The 14395-nt window shown below is 40.8% G+C and overlaps 1 protein-coding gene across 14 annotated transcripts in view; it reads right to left on the bottom strand.

Moving 5' to 3' along the window:
- LYRM9 (LYR motif containing 9) overlaps nt 1-14395 on the bottom strand; it is a 49258-nt gene that overhangs the window by 24300 nt on the left and 10563 nt on the right. For all 14 annotated transcript variants that reach the window (XR_012634866.1, XM_074923051.1, XM_074923049.1 and 11 more), the window contains exon 2: nt 7614-7686. The gene's annotated coding sequence lies outside the window, so the exon portion shown is untranslated. The remainder of the gene's footprint in view (nt 1-7613; nt 7687-14395) is intronic.

Here is a 14395-nt window from a genome sequence, read left to right as displayed (position 1 = left end):
TGGCTGAGAAAGATAACCATCCCATGATTAGTAAGTAACACTCTATAATAGTGTTATACATTGTATTATTAGCAGCATTTTATTGCACCTTTTCAAAACCAAAGGCAAACTTATTTCTTTCTAGGCTGACACCATCTGAACCTCGGATCAGAATGTCAGCAGCAAACTCACTTTCACTTTGTCCCAGAGCCTTGTAAGCAGTTTTCAAGCAAGACAGTTTTATCCATCTTCTGCAGTGTCCCAGAAAATTCATCCACTGTTAAATAATCCTCATCATATACAGAACTTGCAGAACTCCAATCAAGTTTAAAGGCAAACCAAATCTTTAGCTGTACTTTCCCCCAAAAGACACAAAGAAAGAAATTAAATAATAATCTTAATCTTCCACGTAACACATCAATAGTAGAACCAAAAACCTGGATATCCTGTTGGCCAGGTTAAAAAAAAAAATCACTAACCCTCTTACAAATCTGGACATGATTTCTTCAAATTTTCACTGCCCCCCCCCCCCCCCAGCTTTTGGCTATTTTTGTCACTGAACCAGAATGATATACAAGAAGAACACTGTACAGAACTCTGCAGAACATTTGTTTTCAGAGGCACAGAGCTTGCTTTTAACTGATTGTACACAACACACTATCCTGAGTAACTAATTTATAGCTCTGGCTGAGATGAAATTAGGAGGAAAAAAGAAGTTTATATTTTCTTGTCCATAGAGTGAAGTTCAAGCCATAACTCAGAGTGTCCAGCTCAAAGCTCTTGCTATAATGATTAAAACAAACCCTGTGCACTTTGTGGAAAGCAGAAGCTGGATCTCAGGTCTGGCCCTGGGTGCCAGAGGTAAAAGTCTGCTCCCGCCCTCGGCAAAGGCAGAGTTCTGGGCGTCCCGGCGCAGAGACCCGCTGCGCCACGGCGGGGCACCGGGACTCAAACGCCGCACGGCGCTGCCTACACCGGGGGCGCACAACCGGCCTCTTGGGTCTCCAAGGGGGAAAGGATCTGAGAAAAGAAACTCTGCTCTGGAAAACTGACTTGTGCAAAGTCACATAATGAGTCAAGAGCAGAGCTGGGAACAGAAACCCTCCCTATCTTCCAGTTTTCAAACTGCCCCTTGTACAAGGAATCGCGCTATTCGCTGTGTCTTGCGCAGCGATTCACAACAGCATCCCTGACTCAGAACCCATCCTCTCAATCTTTGGAACCTGTCTTAGTTCCTTCTGACGTATGTCAGCTAAACCAGGTTCCATATCCTCTACATATCTGAATTGTTAGTAATGATTATTCTATCTTTCTGGTTTTGACTGAGTGGCTCTGGGGTGATTAAAATATTCCTTTTTTTTTTTTTTCTCAGGTACTTGGATGTTGACACAGAATGCCACAGTATTCTTTGCCCTTTGCAGCAGACAGCACGTTTATCAACACCCACCCGAGTGAATCAACGTGGCAGGATAGTTCTTCTGACTGGCAAAAGCACTTGATAGAAATGGAGCTGCCTTGGGTTTCAACCATGATTCAGATTTGTTTACATTTTGTGAAACCTCAGAAAAAATGGGGATAAAAGCATTGGTTCAATTGAAGTCATGTTGTTAACCTCCAGTGCTAATAATTAACTCAATTATGCCGAATTAATTTGATTTAATTATTGGTGATGGCACAAAGACAGTGGCCCAGAGAAAGTTTGAGAGACAGGAGGAACAGAAGTCTTAACAATACAAAATACCCCATAAATAGCATCTTTTTTTGCCAGAATGAGTCAAAGGCACAAAATGAGTTCATTACAGTCATCTGGCTTCACTCAACCCTCCAAATTACCCCAATACCCAGACAAATAACTGTGAAATCCAGCAAGTGAACTAGAATTAAAACATGCCCTGATGAATTTGACACAGCACTCAGCACAAGTGTCTTTCCCCATCCTATTATCTAAACAATACAGATTTAATAATATATTTAAGGGATCCACAATGCTTTTCCTTTAACTGAAGACATTAATTAAGAACATTTTCTTGTTGTGGTGTTGTCAGTTGGGTGGTTTTTTGATGAACAATCTGGAGAATGCTTATGGAGTCTTTTCATTTGATCTGCAGTTTTCATCTAGTATTTTCAGGCTTATTCAGTTCAAAACAAACTGCAACTATAAAAACAAACATTTATCTTTCTCCTTCCCCATTTAATTTTTCTGTGATTTGCTTTGAAAGAGTATAACAGAAATGCATTCTTTGCTGTGAAAATGCACATTTTGCTGAGGCAGTTTTTAATTCTCATGTACGAAAAAAGTCAGATGTGATTGTCTTAAGTTTTGGGAGGGGGATTAAACTGAAAATGAGAAATAATAAATTCTATGCAAATTAATGCTTTAAATATCACCAGAATCTCTACAGGACTCTCTCACCTCCTCCCTCCACGCCTGGCAGAAGCGCACCTAGAGTCTGTTACACTTCCATTTACAGTCTAGTCAGATGCCACAGACAGGAATGCATTTACCAAACAAACAAGCAAACAAATCGCAAAAGAGAGAATACCAAATATTGCAGCCAAGCCAGAGACACCAACTCCCACTGCTCAGGCTGGGGGCTGGCAGCACTACGCCTCCCGTGCCCCTTGAGCACACAGACCACCACACGCTGCAGCTTCGTGCACGAAGCCCGAGGTAAATCTTGCGTTGCCTCGTTTCCATCAGCTTCATTGTCTGTGTGGATTTAGCACCACGGGTTGTCATTTTTCCTCTTGTAAAGAATTTAAAAATGAAGAGTTTAGATTACAGCATCGCTATATCTAATATTTTACAGTCCTGGGGGACTGGCAATACCTAACCATGAAGAGATGGGTGCCTTTGCCTGTCTAGCTTCAGTCTGAAATACTACTTCACTTACATTTGTTGTAATGCTGTAAATACACAAGCTCCTAAGCTTCTACTGCATTTTTATTATCCTTGGTGACAAGAGTAAAAATACTGCCTCTAACATCACCAATTACTTCTGAGGAGAGAATCCAACTGCTTAGCTGTGAGAACTGAATAGTATTTTTCTAATTTGATAAGTAGGTGCTGCTAGCACGCCTACAGATCACATCCGCATCAAGAGGTCTGATGATTCTCAAACACAGCTGATCTTTCAGAACTCAGCTTAATTGCCATCAGGCTCTGATCAGACTCATCATTTCAAAGCAAGTTGTATTACATGCATAATTTATGCATTCGATTTCAATAGATCATTTTCTGCCCAGTTCTGAGAGGGCAAAAAGTGTTTTTCCATGGGGAAGCTGCTAAAATCTGCTGGAGAACCAAACTGACTTTCATAGAATCACAGACTTGTTTGGATGGGAAGGGACCTTACAGCCCACCCAGTGCCACCCCCTGCCCCGGGCAGGGCCACCTTTCCCCAGCCCAGGCTGCCCAAAGCCCTGTCCAACCTGGCCTTGAGCCCTTCCAGGGAGGGGGCAGCCACAGCTGCTCTGGGCAGCCTGTGCCAGGGCCTCACCACCCTAAAGAAGAATTCTTTAAAAATACTGTTTCTGAAGAGACACTACATTTTTAAGTAAATGATGGACTGTTTGAAGTCTCCTACATTTATTTGGACAGCTACTGCAAATTTTCTCTATGCCTATTTACCACAATCTATTTAGTTTGAGCTTAGTGAGCTCAGAGTTATTGCTGGAAGTAGTTAAAAGAGATAAATTCATTTATGGCAACATGCACTATTTCAGTTTATGTCCAGCGTAAGAATCTGGAATACTGGTATTGTGTCTGTATTGGAACTCAGTTTGGAGGAGGACTTCATTTTTCTATCACAGTTTCTCCAGGCAAATGCCACCGAAGGCAACATTAAAGTCACTAGTCCAAATTCTTAGCTGGTGTAAATTTCTATTAATTTCTGTTACACCACAAAAACTTACGTTTGCTGGCAACTTGAACAACTAGGTTTGAGTTTTATGACCATAGCAGAGTTTCTCCAAAGTTACACAGGAGTAACTGAGTTGTTCAAGGCATCTGCCTGTTACAGACGGACACCACCACTCCTGCAGCACAAGAGCCTTTTAAGGGTTAATTCATGTTAAAAATATTTTAAGTACTATATATTAACACTCTGATAGGCCTGCTGAGATACTCGCATTTAATACACTACATAGAAATAATTATTTTTTCATATATTTCCACAGTGGTTTAAGTAGATTTTGCTAGATGTGATTCACAAATTTTGTATGTCTCTTCCCAGTTTTTTTCCTTCAACTTCTTCCTGCTTAATTAGGTCCCATCTCCCTTTAACTTTACTACTATTTGTTTGATTACCCCACTAGAAAAAGAAACCCAACAAAATCTCATCTAGTAAGGTACAAGTCTACAAAACACACGCAAAAATAACAGAGAACAAAGCACGTGATTTCTGCTTATGCAGCTTACACAGAAAACACTCTGAATTCTGCAGGTTAACCCAGGAGGCAGATGAAGTACCTCCAACATTAGCAAATGCAACCATAATGCAAACAGGCACGAGGAATTACGTAAATAAAGCTGAGCCATTCTGCACCATACCAGTGGTAGGGTTGGGAATTTGGTAGTGTTTTAAGGGAAAAAAAAACCCCACTATGAACAATCCTTACATCAAAGCAGCATATAGTAACAGGTAAGTCACTAAGAATAAAGCTGTGTGGTGTTTGGGACAATCCCTGTGACTGGGTTAAGCTGAGCCATTGAAGTGGGCAAAAAGCATTCATTAAAATTTTTTTTCAATCCGTCAAGTTGGGAAGCAGTCAGCAAGTTCAGCTTTGGGAGCTGAAGGGGAGCTAATCCCGACGGCAAGGGCAGGTGGCACGCCCCGCAACAAGCTGGAGGGAAGCACGGCTGCTGACTTCTCTAGCCAGCACAGAAGGAACAAGAGGAGATGTATGTGGTCTAACATATTCTAAAACCTCTTCACACCAATCTGACAATGCAAAGGGTGTTTGCATAAATGAAGTTCATCAGCTTTTCCCTGACACCAGCCCACGCCTCCATCTAGAACTCCCTCTTCTCACACCCCCAGCCCTGCTTTTCATTTCTGTCGTCACAGACTTGATTTTCCCTTTCATGGATTTTTGCTTGAAAAAGCATCACTGCCTCAATTGTCTATTTTCAGCCTATATTTAAGAAAACCCTTTGGTTCCATTTGTAGCCACATCCTGTCTCAGCCTCCCCCTCTTTTTGTTCCTAAATATAAGGCTGATGCAATTTGATGTGACATGACAAAATAGCACATTTGCATCGGCAGAAACTTTCTCTCAACAGCAGTAATTAAAGGGAGTAGATGAGACATTGCTGAAATTGGTGTTTATTTAGCCTGGAAATAAAAGGCTTAAAGAGGACTTGAGAGAGATGTTCAAGTGTGTCACGAACATGAAATTCATCGATGAGTGCCTTCTTTTACATGGCTCCTTACTGCAAAAGCAAATGGTCTTTCAAACAACGTAATCAATTTAAAGAGATTAAAAAAAAATAAACCAGAGATTTCCACAGACCATATCCCTAACCAGTGAAAATAATTTAATGTGTGTCTTTGGGTTATAAATAGTACCAAGACACTTGTGGTAACATGTAAGACAAGGTCACTGAATCTCCAACTTCAGGGCACAGGCTCTCTCAAATTGAGTAGAATAGAACTGAGATCTCATTGACTGCAGTGAAAAATAGGTGCTTAAATATCTTAATTTTTGAGCTGCATCAGCAGCAGGTAAGTACTCGCCTTCCACAACACAGATCTTTGTTAACTGGCAGAGAGAGGAATTCAGAAATGGCAGCCCAGGGCTCTGAATGCTATGACTTCAGCAGGATTCATACGGCAGATGAAAACACACACCTGTCTCCAAAACTAATGAAATAATTTACTGTGATTGGTTTTGCTGAATGGACCCACATGCCAGGGTCAGGTGCTGTCAGCTCCCCGCGCTGGGTTCCATTTCGGATGGCAGCAACGCAAGGCAGCGGTGGGAGGGTGAGCAATGCTCGGAAGCTGAGGGGCTTATCTTGATTTTTTTAGAAACTACGTTTAGTTTACTTAATCCATGTGAAGAATCCACAGAAAGGTCTGATGGATGTTCCACAGGCCACAGGATTTAGCAGACATAACATGCTTTCAAGGGAAACTTCCTGCTCTCAGGAGAATCTTCCTCCTCGCTCACATGAGCCTATTCTTTTAAATCCATCTGTGACTGGCACTACCACTCTGCTTAAAACTGGCAGACCACATTTTGAGCAGGCTCATTTCCATCCCAACACAGATGGCATCCAGAATAGGGCAGGCCAGAAAAAAATCAGTTTGCATATTATGCCTCAGTTTTTATGGGTCAGATTACCATTCAAAGCCATCAAAATGGCAACCCATATGTGATGTGTCTACCATTGGAACTAAAGTGATACACCATCATAATCTTAACGTGGCTAGTTAGAAAAAAATGTGATTAACCATTAATTATCCTCTGATACTTAAAAGTAAAAAGATATTTTCCTTTCCAACAGAATTTTGACTTTGACAATTCAAGAAAACAGCTTTGGTGAACCCAAAAGGAAAAGACATTATCACATCTTCATCCTGAACAACTGTATGGCAAGGCTCTCTTGGCAGAAGGCAGTTTAGCATCTGTGCCAAATATTCACTTAATAAGTGAGCCAGGTGCAGATGTTGGCTGTGTAATCTGTTCGAACTTCTTTGTTCTACAAGCCAGAAAATTGTTCCCACAGCTTTGCAGGAAAAAAAAATGGGAGTAAGAGCAGCTCTTCCCATGTTTTCCTTGGTGCAAGAATATCATCTGTTTTAAAGACACTCTCACAGAAATAAGAAATGTGTCATTAGCAACGTGCATAACTTAATTATAGACTCAGCAGAGGGCCATGCACTAAGGACACTAAAGGGATGCTGAAACAAGGTCAAAGCCATGGCATTCTGCTTCCTAGCCACATTCTGCCTCCCCGCAGCAGCCTACCAGATAGATTTGCTGGATTCCACGCGCTGTGGGGGGTGTTATTCCAGATGCTCCAGAATCCCTGCTCCTGCATTTGCAGGGTTTTAAAGCAGGCAAGTCTGCTCCTGTGAGAAGTCTATTAAACAGTAAAAACATATTTCAAGTCTCCTGCTATGTTATCATGGCACCTGAAACTCAACTGTTACTCTAAGTAGCAGCCAGGGCCACCACCCTATGTCATTACCAATGGGAACATTTTTCCTTCAGAAGTTTTATCACCCCCCCAACTTCTGTACATGATATTCTGGTTAAGATCCTATACTGATACTTCAGGTGTTTATTCTCAGCCACACACAGCAACAGCAGATTCCCTCCACCATGCCGAGACTACTAGTCTAGCAGTCCTGACGGAAATATGAAAATATTGCTTCCATTGGTATCTTTTCTGGCAATTTACACTTAGTGTTCTACTACTGCATTTATCAGCATGGCTGGAATGGAGACGCAGGTGTTCCTGAATACAGAACGCTGTTTAGAAATATCTCCTGCAAACATGTACAGTCATATAACAAATCTGCAGCAACTCCACTTCTCCGCGATTTGTCATTTTCACCTTTCTTCCCTACATGAGGCAAACAGGCTCCTAACGATTTCCATAAAACAAACAAAAAATCACTTACCGCATTCAGAGCAAAGGAACTTTAATTATCTTCACAGATTAGTTCTGTCAAAGTCCAACAGTAAGCAAGAGACCTGCAGAGAAGAATCAATTTTCATTATCCGTTTCTCCTCAACTTGCTACTGAAAGCACCATCAATAAAAGTGCAGAGAAGCCCATCCACGGCACAATTTATCAGTATGGAAGCTTTTGCTTTTGTCTAACTAGTTACATTAAACATGAATTCATGGCCTTGATATGAATAGGGTATTGCTTTCAGTAATCTACTCAGAAAACACTTTTTTTAATAAATGTACACTACAAAAAGATATAAGTAGAGAGAAATTCCAAAGCACTCAGTGGAACTGAACCTTCAATATTTCCCGTTGAGAGCTGCTGAAGGTAAGAAAGCATTTAACTACTTTAAAGAGCCATAGTTTCTAGTATTCAGAGCTCTGCACAATGACATAATAATTTCACAGAGTTTTACATATGTGTCAGAGAGCAGAACATTGCTTTGGAAAAAGAATTTATCAACATTAGGACAGCCTGGTAGCTCCTCAGTCCAATTTAAGAAGTATTAGGCCTGGATGGTTTTTTGGCTTCGCACTCCCGCTGCCGGAGCGCTGCCATCTCACCTCAGAACACTCAGGTACGCTTCTGCAGGAAGCAGCAAAGCAAATACCTTCCTGTGCAACACCCGGCCTGCAGCACCGACCTTCACTTTCAAAAGTCACCCCCAAGAAGGCCGCAGAAAACTAGGAATTCCTTCCCTGAGAGTTATTATTTTGACTGAAAACAGGGCACAACCAAGGTAAAATATTTTCACGTCTCTAACAGATAAACACCTGAGAATCTTCCCTTTTACAGTATTCTTTCACAAATTTTAACAGCGTGTCACACGTTGCTTCACAGTTACACCTTGGTGTAGTTTCTGGATGACTCATTTGGCCCCGAACAGGAGAACTCAGGCTTCTGTTTTCCACCTGTCTAATCTTTTGACTCTGCAGAAGCTTATCCCTCCCTTCCATTGTTGTGCACTGACAAAAAACTGCTTTTGACCCATGAGACAATTGAGTCCATACAAGAAAATCCTGCTTTATCGAATACTTGATTGTACAGCGAGTAAAGGAAATCAACTTATTCTCTAAAGTCAACACTAATTCCTTCATTTAGAACCCGATCATAAGTTTGTTGAAGTCAAGAAAATGGATTGCTCTGACTATCCAAAGACATCTGGATCAGGTCTTAGATCATCTGGTACTTCACAGAAACTTTCAAAAACCACTTGAAACAGAAATCCTGGAAGATAACAATGACAGAAGAAACTGAACTGATCTAATATGCCTCCCTTTGAAAGATGCAAGTCTTTGAAAAATCCAAGGCAAAATTCAGAACTACATTCACAAACGCTGGGATCAAAGATAACTGTCATCATGGTTGATTTTCCCCCCCCCCCCAAGTATTAATAGTATCATGACTTGGCGACACGTGATGGTTGACAACAGCTCGGGATGTTCAATTTTTGAAATCTAATTTAGGCAGTCATAACTGCCCTCTGAAGGCACATAATTACACTGGGAACATGGGTTCCAGGAATTAAGCGTTCAAAAAAAAAAAAAAAAAAAAATCCCACTTTGGTTATGAGCATAGGAGATGCTTTGTTTGCAGGTAAAGCCTACAGAGCCTTTCTGGCAAGACATCTGAGGCAAAGCCTCTGTCATCCATTCACACAATTAACACTGCTGCCCAGATTCTCAATCTGCATCTTGAGCATCCAGTGCTCCTCTCTTTGGATTCAGTGTCATCCTACTATTGTTCATTTATGCTATTAAATGTTTTCCTAATCCATTACTCCATCTACGTTAGTCTTCTCTTCGCATTCCCTCACCGCTTCTGCCTTTTATTACATAACAGAAGTTACTTTCATTTCCAAGTTCCCGATTGCATATTCTCCCCTTAGCTGTCTCAACACCAAAACGTGGAATTTTGCCTCTAATTAACCTATAATACTAACTTCCACCATTTACTTATAAAATTTTTATTGTAGTGACTATCTCAAAACTCTCTCCCATGCTGTTCCCATGCTAGAGGAGTGCGATGCAAACATCCCCTTCCTTGTTCCACTTCAAACGCTTCCTTAAGCTTATTATTGTCACAAGTAAAAAGACTAGATGTTTCCCTTTTGCTGGAATAATCATCTGAAACAGATTATGCTAACATAAAAAACACCTGGTAAGATCACATGAAGTTAACTCTTGTCATATCAAGGTGCACACAGGTCAACTACCCATATGAGGTGATGTAGAACAAGGACCTAGAACAGACTCAACTTTAACTAAAACCCAGCCCTGAGTACACTGCAGCTCTCTAGCTTCGCTACAAGAACTGACCAAAAGCTGCCTTATAACATTATTTTTATCCATCAAACAATTCTTTTCTGAATAGCAGATAGGACCTCTGATGTCTACCTCGGATCAGTCCTGCAGAAAACATCTATTATTTAGCACTGTTAATTAACATTTTGTAGATATACCTGCAGTTAGTTATCCCACTAGGACATTTATGACGCCCTTTCAGAAGTACATTGTCCTTTGCTGTTAACACGTAGCCAATATAATAGCTAAAGAGCAACGCAATCAACGTCTCCATAGGCTGAAATTTAAACTAGCAACGACTTCCAGAATTCACTTAAGAGCACCAGGCACCTATGCTCAGCAAGCTTTCCAAATCTACTCAAAATACCCCCAGTTGCACTTTGAGAACACGATAAAATAGGCTCAGTTGCTCTATTTCATTGCTTAGTGATAGACATTGCTTAAGGTCTAACTGGAATTTCTACTTTGGAGCCTTCAAAAGAAAAGTTTGTCCACGTCAAGCTTGAGGTTCCTTTATGCTGCCCAAAATGTATAAAGGAGCACTGATGTAAAAGTGAATGACATTCCTAACACGGTTACTAGCTGGTATAAGTTAAAGCCAATAATCTCCAACCTGCTGGGCTATTTTTACCAACTGAAAGCCCAGCATCTTCTCTTGCTCTTAAAATACAAAGCTGATCTGCACCCAATCACTTTTATGCATCGTACTGATGATGGCGTTTCTGGATGTTTGAACACTACCAGACAGCTGCAGTCTGGAACAAGGTTTGCATTGTACTGTTGATTTTAGAATATAACCTTTAAAAAAAAAAATTTTAAAAAAAATCAGGTTCTAGTGTGCCCCTAAAATTTGTTTGAGAAAACATGGGCTTGCTTTCCATTTGTAAGTGCAGACATACTTCCCAACAAAACTTGGAGCTGATGCTCATTCCTGACTGACCACAAGTACTGCGGTTCAATTTCTTAGTTCTCATATACCAGACACGCTTGCTGTATTCAAAAGAAATAGAAAAAATCCTATAAGTAATGTCTTTACACTTTAATAAACAGTCATTAAGTATAATTTACTAAATGTAAAAAGGTATATATCTGCCATTTCTAACACAACAAAAATTATTTATCAGAAAGTTTAAAATAAAGTGATGGGTAGGAGAGGGGAGCAGGATTATCCACACAGCTCTACGGGGGTATAAAACCACGAAGTTCTGATCCAAAGGCCAATGAAATCACTGAAAACTGGAAGGAGAAGGAACAGTCCAGAAATCTGAAACAAAACGAAATTCGGGTACCTTCATCTTTCTACCTTGGGATTCCTTGAAAATTCCAACTCTGCAGGTCCAGAACAACAAAATCAAAATAATTTTTTACATTTTGCTCAATTTTGTTATTTGTCTTGATGTAACTTTGCTTCAGTGGGCAGATAAAAACTGAAGCCCTACAGAGATTCTTTTCAAAAGGGCTGCCAATGCTTGTGAGCCGAACGATGGACCCCATCTACCTGCCACACGTCTCTGCATATCACAACTCCACCTCCCGCTGTCAGAGCAGGACCAGAAGCAGAATCAATTGACATTTCACTTTTTTCTTCCACGGTACACACCGGTCAGCTTTTACTGAGAGAAACATCGCCATAATAATCCAACAAGACTTCTCCCTCATTTGTTTGCAACGAAAGAGTTAATATCCGTGACCCAAATATGGAGACCCATTTTAAACTTGCTGAAAATTGCTTTTTAATCCTAGCTCTCGAGGATTTCCTTTGAAACCATCTGCCATGCACGCTGGGTACTCTTTTCCTGTATATACGCAGGATTACTATAATATGGATTCTTTTGTGTAACTTAATACATTTCAGCATATTAAAAAAATTAGTCGAAATTTCCATTCTTTTCTGATTTCAGCTGTACCCCATAAAAATGACTGTAAAAGTCAAAATCAGTGATAAACTCCTAGCAAAACCAACACCCATATTTATCTTATTTACACTGCAATTCTAATATATTTAGTCAGTCTAAGGCTGAATAGGATTTAAGCAAATAGTTAGGAGTCATTTAACTAATATAACTTATGGACATGCTTAAAATTAAGCTCAAGCATTTTCCTGGATAGGAATGGATTTAAGCGTGTGCTTTCCCAACTAGACATAGTTTGAAGACTGGAAGACACAATTAACATCATGATAATTAGAGATCAGAAGAGATTTCAAAATATTATTTTCAATCTGTTGTTCGGCTTTTTCTATTTTCTTGCTATGAACCTTTATGCAGTTGTATTTGTATAGTGCAAATACTGAGAAGCAAGTCTCACTCATAAACTGAATCTTTAATTGGCACATGCAACCTTACATATTTTAGCAATCATCCAAAACATAAAATCTATTGCTTCCTATCCCAATAATCACAGTGATTGAAACAGAAAACATTCAGCAAGATAGATTTATAATCAACTTATTGGATCAACCCATAGAGGAAAACGATCAAAATCCCAACACAATTGTTGAGCATTTTCAATGGGCAGTATTTTCAAAAAAAGGCGATTTGCGTGCAAACGTTCTGAGAACAGAAAACAAGGGACATTGTTCGCATAGTTTTAATCACGTAAGGTGACACCGACATTTTGGGGGACAGACAGGCCACAGCCTGTGAACTTCTTTGTTTCACAGAACCCCACCTGAGAGCAGGATACCCGTGCAGGGGCTTCACGCTCGCAGCCCTCAGAGTCCTCCTTCGCATTATTCCGCTTCACCCGGTGAAAAAGTGACGGGCAAGACCAAATCTCACAGCAAAACATCCCCCTCCTAACCCCAGAGAGAATCCCACACCCTTTGATGCTTTTCCCGGAAAGGAGCGGTGTGAGATACGATTAATACACGGGACAGATCCACACATGCAGATGTTGGAAGAATGTGCAGAGAGGAAAAAAACCAAGCAAATCATTTTGTTTCAGCAATAACAGATGTTGAAGCATCATCCTGCAGACATGTTACTTTTAATACAAAACTGCTCATAAAGTGAGTGAGGGGGTGAGGACAGAATCAATGCCCAATTACCCAGTTATTTCAGTGTTTCCATTTTAATGAGCTTCCTGTATGATTTTGTCCTTTTAATTTCCCTTCTCTAATAATCATATCAAATTAGTTTTGTCTTAAACATCAGTGAAAAGAAATTCAGCTGTCTCAAAAAAAACAAACCCCTAAGACTGCTGGTAGCAGAATCTTAAAAATGACATGTTATTCTCTCGTTTACTTCTGTCTAAACCCAAAGCAATTCACCAGATCCTATGACACTACTTGGGATTAGACCTGAGCGACTGAGAACAGCTTCACGTCCTGATACATCTGCTTATATGGCAAATGGATAATAAAAGACTGTAACAGTGTGATGGCATCTGCAGATATAGCAGTGCTGAAAAAACAACCAAATGCATAATAAATAGATTAAAACCACCTTTCTCCGGCTAAGGCAAGGATTAACTGAAGCCTGGTCTGCATTCCAGCTGGGGAGACCTGCTTTCCTGCTAGAGTGCATTTGCCACTCACATTATCAATAAATAAAGTTTCTTTCCACTGTCTTAAACTTGGTCAGTGATGTTGAGAAGCTGGAGAGACACCGGGGATGTAAGCGGGGCCGGTGCTGTGGCCAGAGTATAAAATGCTGTTGATACATGCTTAGCTCTCACCAGGTCCGACTCTTCACACAGCACAAAAAACAACCTCCCCAAAACCCAGAAATAAATTCATGCAGAACCCTACGTAGTGAAACACGTGGGCAAGGCTTGCAGGCAAGGGCAGCAGAGGCACAGCATGTGAAAGCCAAGCGAGCACTTCACCACCAACAGCCACGTCCTCTTGCTGAGCAATACGAGCCTAAGTAAGGCCCAGCTACTCACAGAAGCAATTCAGAAAAGCTTACACGAGACAGATGTGAAGATTTTCACGCTGTATAGATCCTCTAGGATCTGCCGAGCAGCACAGCATCACACTGCAAAAGTACAGCTTAGTGCATGTTGGAACAAGAGACACATCATCACACACGCTGGTACAAAAGGCTGCACCAGGGGCTTCTGAATCGCGACTGGCATCCCAGTGTCTCTTTAGACTGCACCCCCTTCTTAACGCCAGACTGATACTATGTCACCCCAGAGTCTCATTTACAGAATATTTACATCCCACTTTTCTTTAAAGCGAATTAAAATGAATATTATGAAGAACACAGGGAAAAAAAAAAAAAAAAGTCACCAGCAGCCTTCGGGACGCCTGGAATTCAGCCTCATACATTTCAGAGTGCCATCACAGTGGCAGCAGGCACACACACACCCCGACAGACCCAAGAGATTTATGCAACAGCTCCAAACGACTGTTGTACTTTGAGAGCCCTGCATCTCTGGGATGACATGTTCTCCACCAGAAGTATCTTCGGAATAAATT

This window comes from Athene noctua, chromosome 19 (genome assembly GCF_965140245.1).
Source record: "Athene noctua chromosome 19, bAthNoc1.hap1.1, whole genome shotgun sequence".
Lineage (NCBI taxonomy): Eukaryota > Metazoa > Chordata > Aves > Strigiformes > Strigidae > Athene > Athene noctua.
The sequence above is the reverse complement of the archived record's forward strand: the minus strand, read 5'-3'. Positions and strand labels throughout refer to the sequence as shown.